General features: G+C 36.7%; 1 protein-coding gene across 3 annotated transcripts in view; it reads left to right on the top strand.

Moving 5' to 3' along the window:
- Positions 1-24886, top strand: part of ALCAM (activated leukocyte cell adhesion molecule) — a 211174-nt gene that overhangs the window by 123452 nt on the left and 62836 nt on the right. The window contains exon 1 of one of the 3 annotated variants that reach the window (XM_009199456.4): positions 23435-23502. The exons of the other annotated variants lie outside the window; for them this stretch is intronic. The gene's annotated coding sequence lies outside the window, so the exon portion shown is untranslated. Of the gene's footprint in view, positions 1-23434; positions 23503-24886 lie in introns of those variants that run through there. 3 annotated transcript variants of the gene reach the window in all.

A 24886-nucleotide genomic window follows, 5' to 3' on the forward strand; every position in this document is an offset into this window, starting at 1 on the left:
CTAGAAGAATGATGTCAAGTGACTATGCTGAATAAAATAGCTTTACCTGTTAAGGAAAGAAACTGGTGTATAAATAAAGATATCTGTTCAGATTTGCTTTGTACCACTGAATCCTCTTAGCCTGTAGTACTTTTGAAAACAGAAGTAAAAGTATTTTTCTTTCCTAAGTATACACTTGTGTTCTATGATTCTTTTTTTTTTTGTATATTTTCTGTTCACATTTGAAGCTGTGTGTGTGTGCACGCACATGTGTGTTGTGTGTGTGTTGCTCGGGAGGAATGATGGGCAAGAAAGCAGCTATAGATTATGATTTAGGATATGGTTTCTAAACATTATCTTGCCCCATGCAAGTACAAAATACAGCAAGGTAGTCAAATCTTAAAGCTCCAAAATATCTCTTTTGACTCCATGTCTCATATCCAGATCATGCTGATACAAAAGGTAGGTTCCCATAACCTTGGGCAACTCTGCCCCTGTGGCTTTGCAGGGTATGGCCCACTCCTAGCTGCTTTCATGGGCTGGCATTGAGCAGCTTTTCTAGGCACACAGTGCAAGCTGTGGGTGGATCTACAATTCTGAGGATTGCAAGACAGTGCCCCTCTTCTCACAGCTCAACTAGGCAGTGCCCCAATGGGAACTCTGTGTGGAGTACCAACTCCACATTTCCCTTCTGCACTGCCCTAGCAGAGGTTCTCCATGAAGGCCCCACCCTTGCAACCAACTTCTGCCTGGACATCCAGGCATTTCCATACATCCTCTGAAATCTAGGCAGAGGTTCCCAAACCTCACTTCTTGACTTCCGTGCACCTGCAGGCTCAACACCACATGTAAGCTGCCAAGGCTTGCTACTTGCACCCTCTGAAGCCACAGCCTTAGCTTTACCTTGACCCCCTTTAGCCATGGCTGGAGCAGCTGGGATTCAAGACACCAAGTCCCAAGACTGCACAAAGCAGCAAGACCCTGGCACCAACCCACGAAATCATTTTTTCCTCCTAGGCTTCTGGGCCTGTGATGAGCTCAGCTGACGCAAAGGTCTCTGACATGCGATGGAGACATTTTCCCCACTGTCTGGGCAATTAACATTTGGCTCTTCATTACTTAGGCAAATTTCTACAGCTGGCATGAATTTCTTCTCAGAACATCAGTTTTTCTTTTCTATTATGTCATCAGTCTGCAAATTTTTCAAACTTTTATGCTTTGTTTCCCTTTTAAACATAAGTTCCACTTCCAAATCATACCTTTGTGAATACATAAAACAATGCTTTTCACAAGACCCAAGTCACCTCTTGAATGCTTTGCTGGTTAGAAATTTCTCCTGACAGATACCCTAAATCATCTCTCTGATGTTCAAAGTTCCACAGATCTCTAGGGCAGGGGCAAAATGTCACCAGACTCTTTGCTAAAGCATAACAAGAGCTACCTTAGCTCCAGTTCCCAACAAGTTCCTCATCTCTATTTGAGACCACCTCAGCCTGGACTTCATTGTCCATATCACTATCAGAATTTTGGTCAAAGCTATTCAACAAGTCTCTAGTAAGTTCCAAACTTTCCCACATCTCCCTGTCTTCTTCTGAACCCTCCAACTGGTTCCAACTTCTGCTTGTTATCCAGTTCCAAAGTCACTTTCACATGTTTCAGCATCTTTACAGCAGCACCCCACTATCCAGTACCAATTTACTGTATTAGTCCGTTTTCACACTGCTACGAAGACATACCCTAGACCGGGTAATTTATAAAGGAAAGAGGTTTAACTGACTCACAAGAATGGCAGTCTGGAGGTAACTGCCTCCATGATTCAATCACTTCCCACTGGTTCCCTCCCATGACACATGGGAATTATGGGAACTACAAGATGAGAACTGGTTGGGGATACAGTGAAACTATATCACATATAAACTAGAAATATCACCTGTGGAAATTTCAAATGGCGAAATTCATTGCTGAACAGATTTTTGGTCAGATACTACCAATTCTTTTGTTAATGAAGCAACCTCTTCCGATAGGGTGCCAAAGTAAAAAGACAGAATGCATAATTGCCCAAAAATGTAATGATTAGGAGTGATTTCTTTGACTAAAATTTTATTTGCAAGATATAATCAGTCTGTGCTTATTTCCATCTAGCAGGGTATATGGATAGACATTTTCAAACTATAACCCAACATATGTCAAATAATTTTGGTGGGTAGCACATTTGAATTAATATGGAAACCCTTGGAAGATAAAAATGTAATAATGTGTTAGCAATGTAATGCTGTCATACGTTAGAAATGAGAAAAGTTGTTTTATTTTTGGGGTATTAATTTTTCCTACTGAACATGTATATTCATTCAGAACTGTAGAAACAAAAAAAGGGAAAGCAAATAAAAAGATAAGCATAGAAATATAACATTTGTGCTCTAAAATTTCACTTTTTCCAAACTTAATTCCAACCTGACTTTAATGTAGTTTAGCCATTTTAAGCATTCTACCTAATGGATTTTTAAGAGCATTTATATGTAAAGTAGAAAAATTATTGTTTTGATTTTTTTCATGTTCTCAGTTATGCAAATTACATACTTTAGCTAGATATATTTTAGGTTTGATACAAATTAAATTTCAACTTATATGTAAATATTAGGTGTACATTTTATAGCTCTGTTCTCAGCACTGTAGTGTGAGAAAAGCACTGTGTTGTATCAGAAGGTATGAATTACACAAAATCAGCATTAACTGCTTGGATAGCCTTCTGCAAATCATTTCCCATCATTTGGTCTCTCAGTCCTCGTCAGAGAAATTTCAGAGGCTCAGTCACTAAATAATAACTAAGTTATAAGAATCTACAGGGGTATGACCATGCTTATGTCAATAAAATAGTAATGATGGTGATAATAATAATAATCACATTTATTGAGCACATTCTGATGTGCTAGGCTCTGGTAAGCAGAGTAATAACCTCCCCAAAGATGTCCAGATTCTATTCCCCAGAACCTGAAATATGTTAATTTACATGGCAAAATGACTTTATGATGTGATTAAGGTTAAGGGCATTGAGATGAAGAGATTATCATAGATTATCCAGTTAGGCTTAACCTAATTACATGAGGCCTTAAAACAGAGCCATTTCCTGGCCGCAGTGAGGAAGAGGTAGATACAGTGTGGCTGGTTTTGAAAAAAAAAGGCAGAAAGCAGGACAAGGAACGCATGCAGCTTCTGGAAAATGGAAAAAGTAGGAAAATGGATTCTCCCTTAGATCCTCCAGAAAGTAACAATCCGCTGACACCTTGATTTTAGCACAGTGAGCCCTATGTCAGACTTCTGACCTCCAGGAACTATATGACAATACATTTGCATTGTGTAAGCCACTGTGTTTGTGATAATTTGTTACAGCAGCAATGAAAATTTCTGAGGTACCAGGCTCTCTGCTAAGTACTTTATATTAGCTTATTTTTGACCTCACAACAACTCTAAGAAATAAGGGCCATTTTTATCCCCATTATTATTAAGGTTTAGGATATTTTAAGCAGCTTTTCAAGCTCATCACCTGTAAATAGTAAAGCCAGCATTTGATCCCAGGACTGCTTTGGTTGGATAAAGATGATGTGCTTAAAATCATTAGAAAACATGTATCTCAAAACCACTTAAGAGTTTCTTGTTTTCATTTCCTCTACCATAGAATGAAACTAATTTTTCTTTACTAACTGCATGCTGAAAAGAAGGGTCAATGAGGAAATCTCTGTGAGATATATGGGCTCAATGTGGAAAAGAAAAAAACCTATTATATACTTGGTGTAAAATTAGTCTTACTTTTCTTTCTAAAGTCATCGATTTTCTTTTTTTTTCTTTAATCCAATATGTTCAGTATAAAGTCATGAGTTTTCAACCTTCCTTTAATCAGAGTTATTTCCTGGTATTTTATAAGGGAAAAATAAAATGTGACATCACTAGCTTGTTATATTGTAGAATATAACAATGAGTCTTTTGTTTTATAATGGGCCTTCCTTCCTTCCTTCCTTCCTTCCTTCCTTTCCTTCCTTCCTTCCTTCTTTCCTTTCCCTTTCTTCCTTTCTTCTCTTTTTTCTGCCTAAGCAGGAACTCATTCACCTAAGAAGGAAAACAAGGTTTGCTCCCTCTTAAGAAACACATCCTGCTGATTTTGTTAGGCAACAATACTTGCTTTCTTTTCTCTTCTTTTCTTTTTTCTTTTCTTCCTTCCTTTCTCTTTCTTTCTTTCCTTTCTTTCTCTTTCTTTCCTTCCTTCTTTCTCTCTCTCTTTGTTTCTCTCTTTCCCTCCCACGTTCTCTTCCTTCCTTCCTTCCTTCTTTTTTTTTCTAGAGCCTGGGTCTTGTTCTGTTGCCCAGGCTGGAATGTAATGTCACGATCATACCCTACTACAGGTTTGAACTCCTGGGCTCAAGTGATCCTCCCACCTCAGCCTCCTGACTAACTGGGAATACAGGCAACCACCACCACACCTGGCTAATCTTTTCATTCTTTGTAGAGATGGAATCTTGCCATGTTGCCCAGGCTGGTCTGTGAACTCCTGGTCTCAAGTGATCTTTCTGCCTCAGCTTCCCAAAGTGCTGGGATTATAGGCGTGAATGACTGCACCTAGCCCAGTGTTTTCTCTTTACTCTTATGACGCCCCCACTTATCTTATCTTATTGCGACTCCCAGACACCTCCTCTCTCCTTGGTGCATTAAAGCCTAACTTTCTCTTTACTCATACTGAGAGAGATCTTTCTGCCTGGAAGCTTTGAACATTTTATAAACTCCTTACCAAAATAACACCACTTAATCTGTGTCATCTGTGGTGATGAGCTTGTGAAAGCTATGTGGACTCTTTGGCACTGCATATGATACCACATTCCATATCAGAAATCTGGAGCAACCAGAAAGTAATTTAGCTCCTTGTTTTCCTCTTTGGTGCTGAAAGCCCTTGAAACCACTTAGGGGCTGCTGGTAGCTCAGATTCTCTCTAAGTCGGAAACTTTTTGATTAAAAACTGCAGTACAAGCAGGACTTTTCAGTATGATGAGCAGTAGAAGAATGAACAGGGTTAAATTTGTTTTGTTCCACAAACGGAAAAAAAAAAAAAAAAAAACCATGAAGATGGGTATAGACAGAAAGAGAATCTGTGAAAGATAGAGTATAGAGTCCTGGTTCAAAAAAATGACAAATTCAAACTCAGGCGATGGGACAGTGAGACAATAAGTTTTAAAATAGATGACAGCAACATAAATAAGAACTTATTTTTGTATGAAGAACCTGAGGTTGTACTTAAGTTTGCAAAGCAGAGTGGAATAATACATTTTACACAGCATGTACTCAGAATCCGTTTATGTCTAAAATTAGCAAACAAGATCAAAGTGCCATTTACTACCTTTGGCTGCAAATTAATGATTAAAGAACAGGTTGATGGTTCTACCTAAAAAGTAAAAGAAAAGTTAAGGGAATTGAAAATCACAGTATTGTAGAATAGGGTCTCCGTTAGATAATGCATATGGATGTTTTACAAAAGGAAACTAAACCAGTTCTGCTTTCTCTCTCTTGTTTTTTCTTAACTTTCAACAATTGACTGTTCTCAAAGCCCAAATATTTCCATTCATTGTAAGTTTCAAGTGCTTAGCAAAAATGCTGATAGCTTCACTTTAACTGTTTTTGGAAGTATGTAGATTTTTTAAATACTCATTTTTCTGCTATCAGAAAAGCTTAAGGGACATATGAGAAAAAAATATGAGCAGAAAAGGCCTTCTTCATATGTGAAACATTACAGAGCATAACAATACTCAAGTTCCCTATACATTGTAGTTTCCTATAATGAAATACTTTTTTTCACGGAGAGGAACATATCTTAAATTTTCAAATTAGGTGAAAATTTTATAGCTAAATCTTTTAGTTTATATGGAACCAAAATGCTTAATATATCTTTGTTATATAATAATATTTTATATTGTTGTCTTAAAGCCATTCAGAATGGACTAAGAGTCATCTCCCCAGAAAAGTCAATTCTGTTACAAGAATTTACAGAGAGCTTTGCTTCTTATTTTGTAGTGTGCAAAGAAAAGGAGAAAAATGGGATAAGGATGGAGGGAAAGAGGAAGGAAAGTTAATACTTTGAATACTAACACTAAACAGGCTGTTACAAAAGCTTTCTGTCCTCCTCAGTCACTGAAGAGGAAATGCCTATTTTGTATCTCCCTCATTGTCTTTGCTTTTGCTGGACTTGTCGTACCAGTCACCCCAGAAGTCACTCAGAACGCCCCCTCTCATTCACTGGTTCTCTGCAAGGTCTTTTGACACTCTCGATGTTAGGCACATTAACAGAACAGAGTGACTGAGGTAGATAAGATTATCTTTAAGTACATTGTGAGGTCATTTTTTATTAATAGAAGAGTTCCATCCTGAAGAAATTACTTCTCATTCTGCTTAGTGCATTGGTGCAGTTAGATATTCTGGTAGTCAATTAAGGGGTGTGTGTGTGTGGGTGTGTGTGTGTGCGTGTGTGTGTGTGTGCGCGTGTGTGTGTGTGTGTGGTGGAGCATACAGAAAAGAGACAAAATAGAGCAATGAAGAAGTGTAATAAAATTATTCCTCAAATATGGAAAGAACTAAATAGACCTTCCCATCTCTTCTTTCACCCTATTACCTCATTCTATTATTAGCAGGTAAAGAAAAAATGTCTTTACTCTATTTTTGAATCTAATCAATGCAGAATAGAAAGTTTATGGTACCCTTAAGGAAAAGAATTCATATAAAGTGTATTCTCACCAAAACCCTCAAAACCATAAGAATGTTTTCTTCTTAGTTTCTTTAAAAAGCTATGAAGCATTTTACTAGGAAAATAGGATTTTTAAAAGGTCACAGAATATGCTGAAGACAAAAAGTAATTTTTCTTTAAATACTATATAGGAAGAGGAAATAGAGGAGAAAGAGAAGACTTCCCTAGCCATTTAGGATAAGAAAGTTCTTTTTGCCTTCATATTTGTATAAATTTCCTAATTGGCCAACACTACAACTCACAATAACATGAACTGTATAATGCATGTAATTTCTTCAGAGAAAATGCCTTACTGGATGTGTGTTGTACACTAGTTAGCCTTACTTATTATTTTTGTAAGTGAAACAACATGGGTTGTTAGCAAATAAAATTCCTTTAAAAATAAAGGTACTTGGATACTCTCCTGATGTCTACATTCCTTGTGGCATAATAAACGCCCATCATGGTTTTGTGGTGACATTCATAGTTTCAAATATTTTGTCCTGCTGTCATCGTAAGTGCATTCATACGTGGAAGATTATGTCCCAAGTTTGCATTTAAAAGATATAGTCACTGAACCCATATGTTGCCCATCAGAATTTTTTGGCTCTTACTGCTTGAAAGGGGAAATTGGGCGGCCGGGCACGGTGGCTCACGCCTGTAATCCTAGCACTTTGGGAGGCCGAGGCGGGTGGATCACAAGGTCAGGAGATCAAGACCATCCTGGCTAACATGGTGAAACCCTGTCTCTACTAAAAATACAAAAAAATTAGCCAGGTGTCATGGCGGGCGCCTGTAGTCCCAGCTACTCGGGAGACTGAGGCAGGAAAACGGCGTGAACCCGGGAGGCAGAGCTTGCAGTGAGCCGAGAACCCCCCACTGCACTCCAGCCTGGGGGACAGAGCAAGACTCCATCTCAAAAAAAAAAAAAAAAAAAAAAAAAAGAAAGAAAAAAAGAAAGAAAAGAAAAGAAAGTGGAAATTGGATTATGCTTTGTGAAGAACCCACCATGTTCCAAGTTACTGATATCATACATTCATTATCTACTTAATGCTGAAAGATAGACATGCTTGTCCCTGCTTTACAGTTTGTGAAGTAGGGAGGTACAGTGGTTAAATATACTCAAAGTTACATGGTTAAGAAGTCTGGTCTCAGGGTTCAAAACCAGGACATTTGAGTTCCAAACTGCTGTTTTTTTCCCCCACTCTTTATAGTATTCTGCTTATGTATTCTGTAGTTTCTGGTCACACAAAACACAATATGAAATGTCAGCATAAGTGGGAAGTCTTCTAAAAAGTAAACGTGTGAATAATGTGCTAAGAAATTCAGGACCCAGGTCTCAACACTACATAGAGAAGAATAATGACATTTGTCTTGAGTTTGGTATCCTTGACAGCACCATGGTTTGTTTGTCAGCCTGCCAAATGTGTGTGTATGTGTGTGTGCATGTGTGTGTTTTAATTATCTTTCTCTTTATTAGTATAATATACTTTTACCTGCCTTGATATCATGTGGGCATAAGGTATTAGTCTTGTTCCATTTGTAAAGATGCCTGGAGTGTTCCGTTCTTTATGACACTTCAAAGTTTTGTGCTTGGAGCCCCACTATCCAAGAGAGGCAAATGGCTGTTAAGGAATCTAGTAAAACATTCCAATGCAAAAAACTTCAGGGGCACACGATGATCCATTAATAAAACAGAAGTTCAAATGAAAACTTTAGTTTAACAATTAAGATGACCCTGACTCCTTGCTAAGTTCCCATTGTCTTATCAGATACGAGAATGCAATATGAGATATTGTATAATGCCTTTAGTTTTTTTTTCTAATAGATTTAGTTCCATCACGAACTGCTAAAACAGTGTGAGAAAATTCTTGAAGAAATTATATAAATATTAATGTATTTCAGAGTTTTGCTTATTGTATTGATATATGTCCAAAATGATGTATTTTTCAGCAATACAAAGGATATAACTTATCTCATCTTTCTTTAGGCAAATGAATGACAACAAATTACAATAGTACAAATATCACCAGATACCTTCTGTGTTCAGTGATTAAAATGTACCTACTAAAGAGAAATAATGTTTTCATCACTGTAAAAACTCAAGCAAAGTAGAATTTTTCAAAGCCCTGTGGAGTGGCAACCGCATACCTTTAATATCTAAGCACTAGAAAATAATTTTAAATACACATATGTTTTATATTCCTTAAGAGCAAGTGACTTTAGGTGAGAAGAGACCAAAACTTAAGTGAATTACCATTTAAAGCAAAAGATCAAACTAGAATGTTAAGTTGTAGCAAAAAAGGAAGAAATTAGGTGACTCTTTCATACTATAATATTGCCAGTTTAGTAAACAGGCCCAGTAATAAAGTTTATTTTACTAATTCTTTCCAAATTCCAGGCCAAAAATATCATGTAACTTTAACATGGCTTTCATTTTCAGTCATGTACAGCAGAGTCCTTTAATCTTACCTTGCTAAAGAAAAGAAATATTTTTTTGCCTTAAAACTGTATTCTATAAATCAGTTCATGTCTATCTTTCTACATACAAATTAATTTCTGTTTATTAAAATCTTCTGGGGCGGAGAGGTAGTTGTTTGATGTAATTGGTCTATCAAGTTTAAATGCAAATGATTAAGTAGGGTAAACATTAGCAGGGATGGCAAACAGAACCAAAAGCATTTTCTCATGGTACTCTGCTGGAAAGCTGATGTGATTTCTGGACAGAACAGACAGCTTACCCAAAACGATCTAAGTTCAAATATGGCTGCCTCTTTTTTCTACATTGTCTCTCATCCTTTCCAATTAACTGTAGGAATCCTCAGGGAGAACTGCGTTTCACAATTAGATTTTAGAATTGCGATACCCTTAATAAATATGGGGCCTTTTAATGTAATATCTGTTATCTTTTCTTATTTCAATTTACCTCACCTAACAACCACTTTGTTTTCAGAGCCTCTTTGTAGAAGGTCAGTGTGCAGTAGATTGGCTTCCATCACAGACTACTCAGGGTCCTCACTGCAGGTTTTTTTTAGAGCTCATATCAGTTAATGTCTCCCAAATTATTTCTTAAGAGTTACTCTTGATTTACCACCAGAGTTTTCACATTATTTCACAATACAAACACACAAAAAATTGCCATACTTTCTTCATATTAATATACAAAGAATGGCGAACTTTTCCTGTAAGCCTGTCTGCCTTCCTCTTCCTTCCTCTTTTCTCATCTCCTTCCTAGCTTCTTTCACTCGCCATCTCTCTTCTTTTTTCCTTTTCTTTCTTTTTTTTTCTTAGGATTCTGTATTTTTATGATGCAAGCTCTGCTTGTGGTGGGTGTTTAGATGACATTAAAAGATCTCCCTTTTAAAATGTTTCCTCTCCAACTTCAGTAACTATGGAGAAAATACTGATACAATATTTAAAATTTAATATATGAAAGTTAATTTTCTATTACATGCTCCATTGCATGTTATAGTAATGCACTTGAAATATATTATCTCCATTTCATATCACTGTGACAAACTTACAGAAACTCAGTATCTTTAAAATACCAAGACTATTTAGAACAAATACTTGATGGTGTGTTAATAAAAAGAATATTGGATTAAGTCACAAGAGTCATTTCCTTAACTCAGTTCTATCTTCCACACTTTAAATTCTCTGATCCTTAGCTTCTTCAGTTATAGGATGAGTGACTACAATAAATTATCTCTAAGGTCACTTATTTCAAATGTACATTCTAGAATCACTAAACATTTCCTTATAAAAGGGCAATAACAGAAATATTTCCTACAGCTAGAGTCTTCTTATCTGCCAAACTCAACCATTCAGAGCCCAGCCCTGTGGGAAACACCCAGGTTTTGAGCAGTCAAAATAAATGCTGATGTCCATGAACCAAACTTTATTCACAAGGAAACTCTTTGGGCCCCTCTCACAGAGACTGTTTACTCTTTACATCGAATATCTTTTAAAGTTTGATTATGTTGTTTTCAAAGGCCTGGCACGTTAGTGGCAAATTGGAAAGGGAGTATGAGCCAGTCACAGAAGGGAACAATAAATGGGCGAGCGCTTCGCAGGCTCTGAGGTGCTGTGCAAATGCGGGATGTTATCATTAGCGAGAGTGACTGACAACTGACAGGAATAGTGAGAGAAAAGATAAATCATTGTAAACAAAGCACAGGAATTTCAAAATACTCTTTGGGGTGGGGCTGTTTAGTATATTGGCAAGTTGGTTGAAACAGTTCAGTAATTCCTGAAATTCTCACTGAATTAAAGCTTAGTATGTGCTTATAGAAATAACAGTTATCAAGGAGATGTTTACATTCTGAATAATATTTGGTTTAACAGATGATGTACTTGGAAAGTGAAATCTTAAGCACCATGTAATGGTATTTTGACATGTAATTTTATTTGACATCAGAAGAGTATGCAAGATGCTCCAAATGTTCCATATGTTCTCCATCTGAAATAATTTAAAAATAAAAATCTATAAGGTATAAGAATCTAGATTTCAAATACCTAGAAAATCATATCTGAATGATCTTGAATACATAAAATGTTACTTTAATTTTGAAATGTAATTAATTTTTCTTATCCATAATGGTAGTAATTAAGATGAATAATATTAATTCATTCTTTTCCCTATTTAAACAAAAGAGTACTATGCCTGGATCAGAATTTCCTGCATGCAACATGGCTTCTAAGCTCACAAGCTTATTATGATAGTAGCATTGGAAAGATATAAATCATGGTGCATGCCAATACTCAAAACATATTACATGCTGAGGCAATGCAATAAAAATCTATAATAATTCTTAAGTGATAGTGGCAACCAATCTAAAGCAAACTCAAGTTACAGCTAAAAACACTTATCAATTGATATAGAGTTAGAAACCAAAATCAAAGTTTGTTCAATGTCAAGTTACTAAAATATTCATTGAAAACTCCAACAGCAAATTAAATTATAAGATGAAAATAAGAAATCTAACATACTCTCTTTTTGCCAGTCCAGGCATAAAAGTAGTAGGGCTAGAAATTCCAACTGAAAATTAACTGTATGCTTTTTCTCATATTGGAGAATCTGAATCCTAGACTATTTAAACCTTGTCTTATATCATATTATGCATAAATAAACTGAAGCCCAAGAAAGCAAGGTCACAATGAGGTTAAAATGAAACAAGAACCTTGTTCTCTCTAGTCTCTTTACACTACACTAGTGTTCTTTCAAGTATGAGTTATAAAACAGATACTTTATGCTGAATTTTTAAAAAAGGTATCTTATCATTTACTACCTAACATTAGTGGCAGAGAGCATTATAAGAATGAAGACCTGGGTGGTTATCAGAGTCCATGTTCTTCAGGGCTTGAGGCCATGCTTTTGGAAATCATTTCCCAGAGCCGGGGCATTTGAGGAGAGTACAGAAAAGCAAATGAATGGTGAATAGGAGAAAGGCCATCGGCCAGGCAGCTGCAGGTTAGTGGGATGGATTGACTTCCCGGCAGATCAGGGCACAGTTTGCTCAATCACCCTTTTGTATAGCTGGGAAAGAAAGACAGGAACATCAGAGACTGCTATCTCTCAGTTACCAATAACTTTTGAAAGAGGTATTTGGAAGACATATAAATGATATTTGCCACTGCCTCCCTGTGCAGGGAAAGGTCAAAACTGAAATTCACTAGTCAAGTCAAAACTGAAATTCACTAGTAACCAAAGGTAACAGCCATAGTCTTTGGCAACTATCTTTGGTCACACTATCACCTAGAATTGGCTTTGTAGTTTGTATCACAGCTTTACATGAGGTCCTCGATCTGCTCCTCAGTGTTTCCAGAAAGACTTCTGGATTCCCAAATAAATTCAGAAACTTCTCCTAAAAAGAAAAACGAGTACGATTAACAAGCACAATTTTACAGGACTCGTTATTAACATTTTATTTTTGCATTTTCTTTTTTCAAGCTCAAACTGGTAAGCACAAAGCTTGAAGAAAACAAACAACAATATTTCTTTAGGACTGTTTAAGTCCCAGCTTTGGGTTTTTCTCTTTCTGTAGTTTATAGTGTGTGGCAAAAAGGGCTCACATGTGTTAAGGCCAAAATGCATTTTGCATTAACAATTTGCGTTTAGAAATCCAAGCACCTAACACCACCAGAGTTAATATTTGCTTTGGACTGTTCTACTTATTTAGTCTCAAGCTTTTCCAAAGAGCTAACACAAAACGACAGCTTTCCTGTTTGCCTAGTGAGTGTGTGATTTCACACATAGTGTATGATACGCTTCTACAGAGACTGGGAATTAGCTGTTTTTCATGTGAGCTGTGTACTTAGTTATGTTGGGAAATGTGAACTTTGTAGTTGAAAAATGCAGCAAACTGACTGAGGTTCCTATCGATTCTACTTTAGAAATGCCTCCTGTCTCCTTTTCACTGTGCCTCTTTTTTTCATTCCCACTGCCCTACTTCACTATGAGTACATAACCTAAACACTTTAACACGATTACCTTCCCCGAGTCCCTTCTCCATCTAGTTTGCCTTCATACTGCTGTCACAGATCATTTTCAATAGCAAAAATCTGACCACCACACTGCCATCCTTAAAATGAACCAAAAATCCTTTTTTTGACTCCACATTCTTTACAGAATAAAGTCCAAATTCTTTAAGTTATTATATAAGGCTTTCAAAGTATCACCCCCATTGCTTCTTTCCCAGATGCCTTTCCTTCCATCACCTCCTACAGCCCCTAAACCTCAGCCACACTGGCTGAACATGATCATGTCCCTGCTTCAGCCTTTCTCTTGCGAGGAGTTTCCTTCATCCTGCTTCCCACTTGAAGAAATTCTTATCTGTGATGATTCAATATAAATATCCATTCCAAGCAAAGCCTTCTCCAGCCTATTCATCAATCCCTCCTCTGCTCCTGCAACATTTGGCATGTAATCTCTATTATTCCAATAAATAAAAGTCAAAGAGACATAATAACTTTCAGCACTTATTGTATGAAAAGCACTTTTTAAAGCAACTTATAATTATTAATTTAGTGTATTCATGATAACACTACGAGCATGATACTATTGAAAGGGGAAAAGTTCCCTTGTCCCTCTCACAGGGCTTGCGACAGGGGAAGTGGCTCGCTTCTTCAGTGCCCCACTGCTCAAACCTCTCGGGGAGCACACAGACAGGCAGGTTATGGGGCTCTGACCCTATCGCAGTGTCTGGCGCTCTTTTAGTTTTGCCGTCTATAGGCGTCTTGTGTTAACCAGCTTAATTAGACCTTCTACCTTGTCACAAGGACAGAGGACTTTCTGTATCTCGGGTGCTTGCCTTGGTGTACCGGAAGAATCAGATCACATATGGGCTTGGAGAATGAGTGCAAGCTTTTATTTAGTGGAGGTAGCTCTCAGCAGATGGGGGAAGCCAGAAGGGGGATAAAGTGGGAAGGTTTTCTTCTGGAGTCTGGCCACTCAACAGCCTAGCCTCTCCTTCAACTGCCCCCGCCAAACTCTGCCTCATTCTATTTCTGCAAGTTCACGGCCTGCCGGCCTGCTGGTGCCTGTCAATACATTCCTCTTGAAGTCCAGCTGCCTGTGTGTTCCCGCACTGATGTGCTCCTCCGGACGACCAGCCACCTGTGTGTCTGCCTGCTAGGGTCGCAGGGTTTTTATAGGCCCAGGATGGGGGCATGGCAGGCCAGGGTGGTCTTGGGAAATGCAGCATTTGGACAGGAAAACAAAAATGCCTGTTTTCACCTAGGTCTGGGGACACAGGCCTGGGGGCGGAGCCCTAGCCAGGGACCACACCCTCCTCTACCTAGCACTTCCCTTCCCCATTCTGTATCACGTAAAGGGGCCACGCTCTTCCCTTCCCAGCATTTCCCTTCTGTATCACTATCATTTGTCCTCAGTTTTATAGTTGGGACACATTAGTGCATATTGGCTAAGTAACTCACTAGAAGTCACCTAGCTTATTAGTAGCAGAGCTTGATTCGTCCTTACCGGGTCTGAGGCCAGAAACAATGCCTTCATTGCTACGCTCTGCTGCTAATTGTGTTTCATTTCTATCTTCTGGATTTGCATCTCCTTGTGAGAGGTAGCTTATTTACATTTATATGTTATATTAGACCATCTTCTCATTTCTATAAAGAACTACCTGAGACAGAGTCATTTATAAAGAAAAGAGGTTTAATTGACTCACAGTTCCACCAGCTGTACAGGGAGCACAGCTGAGGAGGCCTCAGGAAACTTGCAATCATGGCAGAAGGTGAAGAGGAAGCAGGGGAGTCTTACATGGCCAGTGAAGAAGGAAGAGAGTGAAGGGGAAGCTGCCACACGCTTTTAAACCACCAGCTCTCACGAGTACGCACTATCTTGACAACAACATGTAGGAAATCCACTCCTGTAATCCAGTCACCTCCCACCAGGCCCCTCTTCCAACACTGAGGATTATAATTGGACATGAGATTTGAGCGGGAACACAAATCCAAACCATATCGTATGCCCAGCAGGAACATAATATCTGGCTATTTTAGCCAATCAATAGCTTTATGTCCCACTTATCTGAATTAATATGAATCAGAGCCTTTTAGATTAAGGAAATTTTATTTTTAAAAATAAAAATATTTTCACAGAAAAATATTCTTAGAAAAAATATTGCAGACTGTTTGGCACAGGTCAATAGTAAATAACTTACTAAATTCTAATAAGGTGAACCTTGCAGCTCTTGATGTTTGGCATATATATTTTACAGTCTGGATTATAACAACACTATTAGATAAAGATTTAACCTACACTATTCTTCAGGTATATTTAATTTTTTTCATTTTCAAAAGATTTCATTGGCTTTCCCATATAAATCATTCGAAATAGTCTTATAGCTACAAAGGCTTTAGAACAAATAGAAAATTTCCATAACTGTATCTTTCTGAAGTATAATTGTAGCAAAGCATAATCAGTTATTTTTATTGATCTTATGTGTTTACCTTGGTGACTGTTAAATAAGATTTTGTATTGGAAATTTTCTTTGTAGAACAGCTCCCTGTTTTTAAAATTAGAAACACAGATTTATGGATTTCTACATAACAAACTCTCTAAAATGATGCTCTTTACCTAAGAAGTATTTAATATATGCCTGTTAATTGAACATGTACTAATAATCATATTTGCATGTTGAGGCTTCCTGCAATTCACAAGACATAAAGAAAACGTTTTAAATGGATTCCAGGCATAGTGTTCTTATCACCTGTTGTAAATACAGAGAGAAGTAGAATTGTAGCTGAAGAACACACACTTATAGCATATTTTTGTAGGACTCAAGTGGGAATGAAATTGAAAATTACCATTGGATTTTCAGACAGTAACACAAAACATTTCAGTCTTTTCCATTTGATTTGTTTGTTTGGTTTCCAATTATTTACTTCCTGGGGCAAGCATTGAGAGTTCTTTCAGTTATAGATTCATAACCAAATGATATTTGTAAACTAAATACATTATATAATCTGAAGCCCTGCTAGGACTCTTACAGTTCATCTTTATAACCTAGTATTCCTTTAATGAGTAGGAACAGTGAACATTTTTTTAAACCCAAATGACACTATTGTCTTTAAAAGCTGTTAAAAATAGCAGAGCCAAAGATGTAATATTATAATATTCAGTTAGGGGAATTTTGAGTGTCATTATTTCGCTAAGCAGTAACCATGAACAAATTATCAAAGCCATTGTCTCTTTTAAAATGGAAAGATGAACCAAATGTATTAGCACCTCAGTGGGATTGGGAATATATGAACAACATAATCATAAAACAGCAATTGCTAAGCCTCAACACAGCTACCCAGGACACTCTTGTTCATCAGAGGTTTGGGTGCTGTTGGAAAGTCAGCACCTGCTGAAATCTGCCTGGGGATTCAGCTGCCTAGACTGGAATCACCTCTGCTAATGGATGCCAAAGCTTTGCCCTTGAAGATGTTTGTGTCCTTCCCTCTCCCTATACCAGTGGAATTTAGATGAGACTGTCTAAATGTAGAATATATTGCATAGGCTGAAAAAATGATGTGTATCAGTTGTTTTTAATTAATATACTATTTTTGTCTGTTCTTAGTTTATGGAAAAATTTCAGTGGAAAGTAAAGAGCTCCTATATACACCCACAATTTCCTGCCTCTGACCCCCCTGCCCCTAGTTTTCCCTGTTATTAACATCTTTGCATTAGTGTGGTACATTTGTTGCAGTTGGTGAGCCGATGTTAATACATTATTGTTAACTAAAGTCCCTAGCTTACGTTCGATTTTCCTGTTGTGTTGTACATTTTATGGGTTTTGATAAACATTTGATAATGTTTATTCATTATCATATCAGAATAATTTAACTGCCCTAAAAATGTCCTGTTCTCTATCTATTCATTCTTTTCTCCTTCCCTTGAGATCTTGGCAACCACTGGTCTCTTTGCTATCTCCATAGTTTTTCCTTTTCCAGAATGGCGTATAGTTGGAATCCTACAGTATTTAGCCTTTTCAGACTGGCTTCTTTTACTTCGCAGTATGCATTTCAGGTTCCTTCGTGTTTTTTCATGGCTTGCTGGCTCATTTCTTTTTATTACTAAATAATATTTCATTGTCTGGATTACCACAGTTTTTTCATTCATCTGTTGAAGGACATCTTGTCCAAGTTTTAGCAGTTATGAGTAAAGCTTGTGTGAACATTCTTGTTCAGGTTTTTGCGTGGACATAAATTTGCAACTCATTTGAAAAGTTGTAATTGTGATAAGTGTTTTTGATAGAGAGGAAAGACACAGGTCTTTAAGTTAGAAAGACTTTAATCTCAACCTTGCCGTTTTGGGCATTCAGTACGTTTTTTTTTGTTTGTTTGTTTGTTTTTAATTTATTTATTTATTATTATACTTTAAGTTCTAGGGTACATGTGCATAACGTGCAGGTTTGTTACATATGTATACTTGTGCCATGTTGGTGTGCTGCACCCATGAACTCATCAGCACCCATCAACTCGTCATTTACATCAGGTATAACTCCCAAGGCAATCCCTCCCCCCTCCCCCCTCCCCATTTATTGGAGGTCTATTGTGCTACCCCTGCTGTTTTTGGTGTTAGAAATGCATATAGGGCTCCTCTGCCTGTAACCTGAGTGCCCACCTACATTTAAAAGTCTCATTAGACTTCTGGTTCCTGATCTGAAAGATGCCTATCTCCTTGAATATTCATGATTTTCTATTTTATTTTGAAAATTAGAGCAGCTGCCTCGGACAGGACTTGTTTTTCCAGGGAGCAAGTGCCAAATTGCTACATAGTATCCCATTGAGAAAGAAGTGACAAAATGTTAGTTCATTTTCTTTCTAGTCCTTCTAACCTATATGTTTTTTAAAATATTTGTCTAAATATGGAAAGCATTTTAATACTTTCCAAACAATATTCTTGAATTATCCACAATATAAAATGAAATAAGGAAATGGAATCATTTTTGGTATATCCAGTAGTGATGAGAATTGGACTTGAGCTGAGAATTCATTTTGAGCTCTAGCTCCATCACATACCAGCTTCTTGATATCGGCTTATTCTCTTGACTTTGCAGGCAGAACAGTTTCTTTCTTTTTTTTTTTTAATTATTATTATTATACTTTAAGTTCTAGGGTACATGTGCATAACGTGCAGGTTTGTTACATATGTATACTTGTGCCATGTTGGTGTGCTGCACCCATCAACTCGTCAGCACCCATCAACTCGTCATTTACATCAGGTATAACTCCCAGTGCAATCCCTCCCCCCTCCCCCCTCCCCATGATAGGCCCCGGTGTGTGATGCAGAACAGTTTCTTATTAGTGAAATGAAGGATAATAATATATGTACATCATACAGGTTTCTTTGCTTATCATACAGGACTTTTGTGAAGCCTAAATGCAAAAATGTACAATGTATATAAAAGAATTTTTCAAACTATAAAACGCCATAAAAACATTCAGTATTATTACCAATTGCTTTAATGTATTTCTAGGTCTATTTGATCTTTTATTATATAAATGTAACCTATACAACATGAGGTTTTGATATACATATGCCTTGTGAAATGATGGCTACAATTAAGCAAATCAACATATCCCTCTCCTCACTAGTTATCATTTTTTGTGTATGATGAGAGTACCTAAAATCTACTCTCTTAGAAAATGTCTAGTATATGATACAGTATTATTAACCACAGTCATCATGCTGTACTTTACATTTCTAGACTTGTGTGTCTTATACAATTGTAACTTTGCAGCCTTTGACCACCATCTCCCCATTTCCCTCATCTTCCCACCCCTGGTAATCACCATCCACTCTCTGTTTCTGTGTATTTTCCTTTTCTAGATTCCACATGTAAGTATGATTATATAGCATTCGTCTTTCTTTGGCTTATTTCAATTAGCATAATGCCCTCCAGGTTCCTTTTTTGTCACAAATAGCAAGGTCTCCTTTGTAGAGGCTGAGTAATATTTTATTGTGTTTATATCTATATAGACAATTTCTTTATCCATTCATCCATAAATGGTCACTTTGGATGTGTCCATATCTTGGCTATTGTGAATAATGCTGCAGTGAACAGGGGAGTACAGGCATCTCTTTCAGTATTAATTCCTTTCTTTTAGGCATATACCCAGAGTGGGATTGCTGGAATATATGGTAGTTCTATTTTAACATTTTGAGGAATCTTCACACTGTTTTTCATAAGTGCTGTATCAGTTTACATTGCCACCAAGAGTGTACAAGGATTTCCTTTTCTCCACACCCTCACCAATACTTGGTATCTCTCGTTTTTTCAATAAGAGCCATCTTAACAGGCATGAGGTGATATGTCGTTGTGATTGTGATTTACATTTCCCCAATGATGAGTGATGTTGAGCACCTTTTCATATACCTATTGGCTACTTATATGTCTTCTTTGGAAAAGTGTCTATTCAGGTCATGTGCCTGTTTTTTTATCTGCTTCTCTGTGGGTTTTGTTTTGTTTGCTACTAAGTTGTATGAATTCCTTACATAGTTTGGATATTAACCCTTTATCAGTTATATGGTTTGCAAATATGTTCTCCCTATTCGCATGCTGACTTTTTATTTTGCTGGCTGTTTACTATGCTGTGTAGAAGCTTTTTAGTTTAATATAGTCCTATCTGCATATTTTAATTTTGTTGCCTGTGCTTTTGGTGTCTTATCCAAAAAAATTATTGCCAACGCCAATGTCAAAGAGCTTTTCCCTTATGCATTCTTCTAAGAGTTTTATGCTTTGTCTTATATTTAAGTTTTTAATCAATGTTAAGCTCACTTTTTGTATATTTTTTATTTTTATTTTAACTAACTCCTTACTAAATTAAAGTGGGATTTTTTTCACCACATCCATACTGAAATCTTTTATTTTCTGGAATTTCATAGTCTACTAATGTCAGTGGGTCAATATGGTTATGGTCTGCCTAATTTCCCCCAGATGTTAGGAAACTCTGAAAAGCAGATGTCAAAATGGATTTAACATACAAAGAATGAATTAGGAAAAACACTTATGCGAGAAAAAATGAGGAGGAAGATGGTGGGGCGGGGTGAGGGGTGGAGAATAAGCATACCACAGAGTAAAGATGGTCCCAAGTGAAAGAGAGAGGACAGGAAGGTTGGGTGGAAGCGTTCTAGACTGTCACGCAGTCTGAGGGAGTTTCATCAGGGAATCAGGGTATCCGTGATCTATAGTCAGCCCTCATAGGAGTCTCTTGTATCCAAGAAACTTGCCTGTCTTAGTATACTTGTTGCATTCAGTTACTAGCTGGGAACAGCTGGTAAAATTGTAACCTTAGCCCAAATCTGGTAATAGACAGAATGCAGCAGTTGGGTAAGTTATGTTCCCAGCAGTTGAGGATCTATGAGGAACATTTTCATGTCCACTCCACTTCACAGAGACTTTTTTCCCTTAAATAATAAACAAAATAGATGAACCACTTATTTAATAATGTTTAACTAAGGATGTGAAGAGGAGAAGCAGAGACAGGTGAGATGGGATGCAAATATTACCAAGTGTGGGAAACCAACGGAATGCAGGCACATTCTCAGAAGCGGGGCTCATGTCAGGGTTTAGTAACACTGTCCACATGTTCAAGTTCCTGTGCGATCAGTCTATAGGTGCCATTGGCCTGCTGTAAGAACTTGTTTTCCTTATCCAGCGTTTTTGTTTATGTTTTACCACCTTGTTCATGATAGCTAGTCTTCCAAAAATTCTTCTGGGCTGTTCATTTACATTTAACCATTTCCTAAATTGCGGAATAAATATGAGACATTAAAAAATTATATTTGGCCTCTGGGATATAAAATGAAGTTTTCAAAGAGTTAAAATCTTTGGAAGTACTGGGAAATTTCAAAACTGGAGGCACTTTCAGATGCAGATTTCATACCCTTAGAAACGATAAAACTACCTTTCAATACAGCTTCCTATATTTCTCATCTCTACTCACTGCCTTCCTAAATTATCTTGTTCTTTTTCCCATCTTTCCTCCCACTCTTCAATTAAGAAGAATGACTGTCAGGAAAAATGGAACACATGAAAAGTTATTGTTAAAATATTAATAGATGTCAGTATGACTCTCTAAGTTCATGCATTCCAGAGTTACCCCACTGGGCTACCATTGTGGGCAAGCTACAACGGGCGTGACTCTCCATTCTCACTCAGTCCTTGAGGTGACACACCGTCTCTTAAGGCAGAAAGATGATTTTATCTTCAGATATCAGATTATGCTGATTGCCCAACTGTATACGACTATTTGTTTTATTTTTAATTTCCTCTTTCCTGTGCTTTTAGTCTCTTTCAAAAATGTATCTTGGACGAACATTCCATCTCCCCTTTCTCCTCAAAGCTAGAAAACTAGATCTTATAGTAAGCTAACTTCAGTTCTTAAAGAAAGGACAAAATGCCATAGAAAGCCATAATTTTCTTCCTATGACCTTAACTTATATTGCAACCCCTCCGGGGAGCTGTCAATTAAAAGCGTGGAATTTACACAAATCTAAGTCTCGGAAATCAGCCAGCAAGCTGCACCAAATATGTGGAAAAACCTATTAAATAGCTTTTTAACCTTTATTACTTACCATGTTTGATTGTACAAATCTATATCCTCAGGAGACATAGGCAATGCTAATTGTGATTCATGTGAAGAAAAGAGGAGCAAAAAGTATTTCAACTGATATAAACATTTTTCGGTATGAGGTTAGATACTTAATGTGGAATATACCAGAAACTAGAATACTGGACAAGATCACTCAATCAATTCAGAAGCAGAAATCTACTACTCTGCTCATTTAGTAGCCCTAACAATTCACTTTTTTATCCCTGGTAATTCACTACCTCAATTATAACACAACATTTTCTAAGTCAGTAATTCTAATACTATTGAATATTACTTTAAAAGCTAAAGCAATACAGTTCATGTAAGCTATTATTGACAGATGCTTTCTGTGAAAACGATGATCTTATTGGCTAAAAGTCTTTGTGATGTATTTTTTCTAAAGCATTTTGAGGAATATTAAGGCAATTAGAAATTTTTTGTTTTGGAGTTTGGGGAGTGTTATCAAAGACAGCTTTGATTTTCTCAAATCAAGAGATCTTTTTGTTGTCATGACATTAAACTATTTGCAGAAAACAAATTTAATAATGTCACAATAACTGTGAGTTCTTTCTGAAGACAGACTTCATTCTAAACTCCCAAACTTTCCATTACTTCAGATGATTTAATTAAGATCCTTTGGAAAGCATTATGCCTGCCTTTCTGTTGATAATGTTTTTACGAATGCAGTACACTCTTCTTCTTGCTAAAATAATTGAATTGTATTCACAATTTCAATACAACTTATGTGGTAAAATGCACAGGAAAGTATAATTTTTCTCCATTTCAGTAGAACTGATACTCTGAAACAGTTAAACTTAGACTTTCATGCTCAAAAAATGTACAGAGCAATAGAATCTAAATGTATTCATCTTTTCTTTGCATTAGTTAACCTGAATTAATATAACTAGTATTTCAAATATAAGTTTCTACATCTCCAGTTAAGCTAGTTCCCAAATGAAGTCAACAGGATCAGAATCCAGACTAAATTGAAGAAAATTTAGTTCTTTAGCAAGAACTAAATTGAGAAAATGAATAAGGGGAGAGGGGAGCAGAAGAAAAATCATACTTTGCTGGCTATTTTTATGGTATTGACTAATTATCTGAGTGAAGGACTCTCCTTATATGAGCACCTTAAAGACTTAGCCTCAAATCCTAATTAGAAGTATGATAGTAGGAAACAGTCAACTTTAGGAACTTCAATCAACATAAATTATTAATTACACACGTGTTTTTGAGCAAAATATGTAGTATAAAGAAAAACATGCTTAAACATTTCTCCTGTTTAGTCCTCTTTACTATGAAAATCTACTTTAAAACAAAATAGAGACAATTGTTCTTTTTACATAGAAAATCTAGATTTTTTGGTTCATTGTAATCTTTCTGCCCATCCCTCACAAAGCACCCCCTTCCCACGCACTCAGAGCATGAAGTATTTTTAAATGTTTTTATTTAAGTTCATCAGCACTTAAGGGACTGTGCCTTAGCATGTTGGCATAGACCCCATAGCCTAGCCAAAAATACTCATCATTTAGGAATGATGACTTGGTAACACAGGGGTTTCATTGTGGTCAAGTATGTGGAATCTCAGTCTCCTGCTCAGAACAAAGAATGCGAGGATCATTGCCAAGGAAACCCTAAAGCCCAGTGCTTTTAGTGACATTTCTAATGTAAGTCTAGATCTGTGTACTTTTTTCCATCTATATTATATTCCATTAAAATGTTTTTTAAAGCAAAAATAGCTTTTGGGAGGACAATTTTAAGAGGGGACAATTTTTGGGGAACACTAATCTCAAATCACCACAGTGCTCCCTTCTCACTACCCTGTAGCTGTATTCCCTAAAATTTCAAAGAATAATATAGTAGATGCCTTGAAGTTCATTCCTGGATCTCAAGTTAAGAAATGCTAATGAGTGCAGTAGAATCTGCACATATTCTGATTTAAAATTCATGAGGCAACTCAAAAAATAAAAATAAGGTTCACAACTTCAATCAATTCTGTTGCTTTTTGATCATTTCTAAATAAGTTTTTTGCTTATAATTTTAAAATGGCCCCAAAAGGAATTCAAATGCTAGTGTTGATGATGAAAGTAAAGAGAAAATAGAGATCTAACATTTTATTGCATTTTATTAGAGAAATTTTATGTGCGCTTATGAATTTGGGAAAACTGCCAGTCTTAGGACATGTTCCTTATGAAGATCAAAGATCTACTCTGTAGGAATTGTTATAATAAAAATTGAGTTTGCCCTAAGAGAGAAAACCAAGCGTCACTCAGTGCCTCTCACGCACTGTGCTATTGAGGTAGTTCCTATCTTCCCATCTATAGAAACCTCAATTCAGCGATGGGATCATATGAAATTTCCTCCAAGAAGCTTTTACCAATATCCTCAATCTCATTGCTGAGATTCCTTCCTATACAGTCCCACAGCATTTAGTTTACCAACCAAAAACATCACACTGATTTCATCTTGTTTTTTAAGGAAAAGACCTCAGTGTTTTACTTACACATTTTCTTCACAAAGCACACCTAAAACTTGCCCTGTAGCAGGTGTCCAGTAAATACTTTATGCATGATTGAATGATTGGATGATTTTTGAGATAGGCCTTAAAGGAAACATAGGAATCTGAACAGAGTGGATGGGACCAAGGAACCATAAAAATTAGGTAGAGATGGGGTAAAGCCTAAACTAATTGGGAGAAACTGTGACTCATCCAGCCTCATAGATCATTTTATACTTGAAGAATAACAAACTATCAGACTAAGGTAAATTAAGAAGGTAATTTTCTGCACAGCAATGTAAGTAAGTATCGATAATGTATTTTTAAAATGTTATTGTTTGTGTAATTCTTTCTATGACCTATGGATTATTACATTGACATAGTTTAATAGAAAGATAAATATTTAGAGCATTATATTGTATCAAACTTGGAGGTAAAATAGAGTACCTATCTTAAAACATAATTCTTGGTACTACTAGTAGTTTATAATTTAGTAACATGGGCATTTTCCTCCTGAAGATTATTCCACAGTGGCCCAAGTGGTGGGGGGAAGA

The sequence above is a fragment of the Papio anubis genome, chromosome 2, assembly GCF_008728515.1.
Source record: "Papio anubis isolate 15944 chromosome 2, Panubis1.0, whole genome shotgun sequence".
In the NCBI taxonomy this organism is placed as follows: domain Eukaryota; kingdom Metazoa; phylum Chordata; class Mammalia; order Primates; family Cercopithecidae; genus Papio; species Papio anubis.